This window comes from Nannospalax galili, unplaced genomic scaffold, assembly GCF_000622305.1.
Source record: "Nannospalax galili isolate Female #2095 unplaced genomic scaffold, S.galili_v1.0 scaffold1945, whole genome shotgun sequence".
In the NCBI taxonomy this organism is placed as follows: Eukaryota; Metazoa; Chordata; class Mammalia; order Rodentia; family Spalacidae; genus Nannospalax; species Nannospalax galili.
Genome location: NW_008352138.1, coordinates 455,341 through 459,970, shown reverse-complemented (window position 1 = coordinate 459,970; position 4,630 = coordinate 455,341). Strand labels below are relative to the sequence as shown.

Genomic DNA, 4,630 nt, shown 5'->3' with positions numbered 1-4,630 from the left:
TGGGGTGATAATATACATCTCAGACAGCTGCTGGGAGGGGCAAACTCAGGCTGAATATGCCTTTAAACATTTTTTATTTATTATTTTTATTTTATGTGTTGAGTGTATTGCCTGCATTGTGTAAGTGCATATGCCCACAGAGGTCAGAAGAGGGTGTTAGAGTCCTCTGGAACTGGATTGTTGATAGCTGCCATGTGGGTGCTGGGAATTGAACCCAGGTTCTCTGCAAGAGCAGTCAGTGTTCTTTACTATTGAGTCATCTATCTCTTCAGCCAGCCCCTGAAGATGCTTTTTTATCATTTTGCTTTTTTAGAAAATATGAGTATATGTGTATGCCTGTGTGGGGGTATATGCACATAAGTGCAGTTGCCCTAGGTGGCCAGAGGCCTTGATCTCCAAATAGCTGGAGTTACAGGCAGTGTGAGCAGCCAGACATGGTTGCCGGAAATTGAACTCAGGTCCTCTGGAAAAGCAACAAGTGCTCTTAGCCACTGAGTATCTCTCCAGCACTGAATGAACTTTACATTTTTATTTTTAACATTTTTTATCTATTTATTTTAAGAATTTGATTACCTTTTTGTTTTTTATATGTATGAGTGTTATGCCTACAAGTATGTAAGTGCATCCATGTGTGCAGTGCCCAAGGAAGACAGAAGAGGGTGTCAGATCCCCTGGAACTGGAGTTAAGGATGGTTGTTAGCCACCATGTGGGTGCTGGGATTTGAATCCTGATCTTCTGCAAGAACAGCCAGTGCTCTTAACTGCTGAGCCATCTGTCCAGTGCTTGTCTTTTTATTTTTATTTTATGTGTATGAATGTTTTGCATGCATCTACGTAAGTGCACCACATGTGTGCAAGACCCACAGAGGCCGGAAAAGGTTGTCCGATATCCTGGAACTGGAGTTAGTTAGCTATCATGTGGGTGCTGGGAACTAAACCTGGGTCCTCTGTGAGAGCAACCAGTGCTCTTAACTGCTGAACCATCTCTCCAACCCCTTAAATATGGGTTTTTTGTTTTTTTTTTTGGTCTTTTTGAGATAGGGTCTCCCTGTAGCCCCAGCTGGCCTGGCACTTGCTATGTAGACCAGGTTAGCCTTGAACTCACAGAGATCTGCCTGCCTCTGCCTCCTGAGGGCTGAGATCAAAGGCGTGCGCCACCACACTTGGCTGCTTGAATATGCTTTAAAAAAAAAAAAAAAATTGGCAGTGCTGGGGATGGAACCAGGGTTTTGAGCTTTCTAGGTAAACACTCTACCACTCAGCCACACCCCTTAAGAAGCTTCAGGTGCCTGTAGCATTTGAAGACAGCATAGCCATTGATGGACACAGCACACACATCTTGAAAGCTGCCACTGGAAGCGTTTGCCCTGGCTGTGCTTGACACCACATTTTCCCTCCCTGTTTTCGACAGGTATTCATCGGAGGTTTCCAATGTGGCAAGTTTGTGAACTGCTGGAGAGACAGGTGGGTTGGGAGCAGGTGAAGAAGGTGCTCATCCTGGGTGGTCCCAGGTCAGGAACAAGGACAGGAAAGAGCTGGCTCACCCACCTGCCTTCAAAGTCATATTGGATCCTGTCTTAGTTTGTTTCTTCATTGCTGTGACAAAACACTCTGACCACTACCAACTTGGGGAGGAAAGGATTTATTCAGCTTACATCTCCCAGGTCGTAGTTCATCAGGGAGCCCAAGGTAGGAACTCAGGGCAGGAACCTGGAAGCAGAAGCTGGATCACAGGCCATGGAGGGAACACTGCTTACTGGCTTGCTCCCCTGGCCCCTGCTCAGCTTGCTTTCTTATGTAACATAGGCCCACCTGCCCAGGAGTGGCACCACCTGCAATGGGCTGGGCCCGCCCACATCACTGATCAAGAAGGTGCCCCTCAGACATGGCCACAGGCCAGTCCAATAGAGGCAATCCCGCAATTGAGGCTCCCTCAACCCAGGTGTGTCAAGTTGACACTAAAGCTATCCAGCACAGATCCCCAAGCTGATCTACAGCGATGGGGCAATTAAACTTCCTGTAGGAGGTGAGAGTCAGATCAAGACCTGCAGATTTGCTAAGTTGGGTGACTGTGAGAAGGGCTGATCCAGCCCAGTGTCTCAGAAGCCTGCCACTTCTATCTTCCCATCACCTCTGGAGGCAGAACACTTCCTCCTTGCTCTTATCCCTCCGGTGGATACCTAATCTCCCCTGAATTATGTCAATAGCCTGCCGGCCTTTCTCCCTGTGTGGCTCCTCCAGAGCACCCAGAGGGATCTCTGCAGAAAGCACAGCTAGCTATGCCCTTCCCCAGCTGGACATCCACCACTCCTTCCCCAGCCCACAGGAGCCCCTTCTCATCTCCTCCACATTCTGTCTACTGTGCTCTGCTCTGTGTAAGTCTCCCATTCACCTCCTTCCTGCTGGCTCTTGCCCCTGCTGCTCCCCCAGCCCCATGACTAGCAGCACACTCCACCCTGCCTGTGCCTCAGTTGTAGTGTGAGCAGGTCACTCTCCCTCCCTGGATCAGCTTAGCTCTCTGCTCCTGCCTGGCCCATTGCAGACATTGTACTGTGAAGGCTTGTTGAGGGGCCAGATTCCTCTATATGGATGTGGGCGCTAGATGCCCTGCTCACTCCCTAAATCCCAGTGCCCAGTGCTCAGCAGATGCTGCTAAACAAATGCTCCCCTTCAGACCTCCACCTTTGAGCTCCCTTACCCACAAAGAGACACTATAAAGCATCGAGTCACTATTAATTTGTGGTGTCATGTTAGGCACTCAGTCCCTCATAAACATTTTGTCATAGGGTTTTATTGTTGGTAACTGGCTTCACCCAGCCAGAGACTTCATTTTGCCAGTCCAGCAACTTCCACAGGGCAGTACCATTTTACCGGACACATGAATGAATGGACACTGAACACTCATCTGTGATTCCTGGTTTCGGCAGCACTTCCACATTTGTAGTTATGGCTGTAACCAGTGCAGAAACTCATTTTTAGTTTTAAAAAATTTTATGGCATTGGGCATGGAAAGATGGCTCAGCAGTTAAGAGCACTGACTGCTTTGGCAGAGCAGGGTCGATTCCCAGCACCTACATGGCGGCTGTGAACCGTCCTTAACTCCAGTTCCAGGGGAATCCAAAGCCCTCTTCTGACATGCAGGGAATACACTTATACACATAAAATAAAAAAAAGATCAAAATATATTTTAAAAAATTTATGGCATCTAGCTGAGTGTAATGCCTTTAATCCCAGCACTCAAGGGGCAGTGGGGTAGATCTCTGTGAGATTGAGGCCAGCCTGGTCTACATAGTGAGTTCCACACCAGCTGGGGCTACAGGAAGATCCTGTCTCAACCCCCCCCCCCGAGTTTTATGACATTTATCTTTTTATTTTTTATTTGTGTATGTATATGCACATGCATTCCACAGCATGCATGTGGAGGTCAGAGGACAACTTGCAAGAGAAGGTTCTTTCCTACCATGTGGGTCCCGGGGATCCAACTCAGGTCTTGAGTCTTAGTGGTAGGTGCTTTTACCCACTGAACCATCTTTCCAGCCCCAGAAATTTATTTAAGTATTTATTATTGATTGATTGTGTGGAGCACGATGTGGAGGACAGCTTTGTGGAGTCAGTTCTCTCCACCTCTATGTAGGTTTCAGGCTTTGAAGCGCTGAGCCATGTCACCAGTCCCAGAAATTAATTTTAAATAGGTAACATACACATACATACATATGTAGTTATTAAAAAAGGTAAGAGAGCGTAGTGGGAAGACAGCCTGCACCCCTTTCTCCCTTTCCTTCGGGTGTACGGTGCATTAAAATCACAGCGCAGTCCTGCTGTCGGTCTCCAGGAGGAGGCAGGGGGGTGCGTTCACTGAGCTACCTCCAGCCTGATCTGCTTCCATCCTGCACAGCCAGCTGTGAGCCCCACAGGTCTCACGCTGGACGGCTTTGGGGCGCCGTCCTGTGCACAATTCCCTGGAAGGCAGCAGTGTTACTCCAGGTGTGACAAGTCTGTTGGGGTGGGTGAGAGCCGTGGAAGAGGCTAGAGAGGAGAGCTGAGGGTCAGCGGGTGGGGCCAGCACAAGCTGCGACTCAGACCGCGAGGCCAGGGCCAGACTCCGTTCAACACAGCGGGTGGCGGGGCGTGGCCGAGGCGCAGGGGCGGCTTGTGGGCGGGGTCGCTCAGAGCCCAGCCCCGCCTACGTCGTGGCGCGCGGCCCCGCCCCTCCAGGAGTCTCCTTCAAGGCCGGAGTCCCCGGGCTCACCAGTCGCGGAGGGGGCGTGGCCCAAATGGGTGTGGCCGGGGGCGTGCGTATGGGCGGGTCTCTCAGAGCAGCCGCTGACAGCGAGGGCCGCTGGAGGGGGTGTGGCTCGTTGGTGGACGGGGCCGTGGGCATGTGTGGGCGTGGCATAGGGCTCCGCCCCGTGGCGTCACGGCGCGTGGTTCCGCCCCTCGCGGCACCTCCCAGGCGGCCCGCCGGGTTCCGGAGTCGCGGTGCGCGCGGGCGCGGCGGCGCTCGGATCGGTAGGTGAACCCGGCCGGCGGGGGGGCGGGCGGCCTGGACTCTAGGATCCGCTGCGGGTGCCCGGGAGGAGCTCCACACCGCTGCCCCGGGGATGGCGGACCCGGCTGGGCCCGCGGAAGG

General features: G+C 51.9%; 1 protein-coding gene across 2 annotated transcripts in view; it reads left to right on the top strand.

Moving 5' to 3' along the window:
- The first annotated feature begins 4,409 nt into the window (after positions 1-4,409).
- Positions 4,410-4,630, top strand: part of Tpst2 (tyrosylprotein sulfotransferase 2) — a 41,910-nt gene continuing 41,689 nt past the window's right edge. The window contains exon 1 of one of the 2 annotated variants that reach the window (XM_029554047.1): positions 4,410-4,509. The gene's annotated coding sequence lies outside the window, so the exon portion shown is untranslated. The remainder of the gene's footprint in view (positions 4,510-4,630) is intronic. The other variant, XM_008849025.3, reaches the window with a different exon arrangement.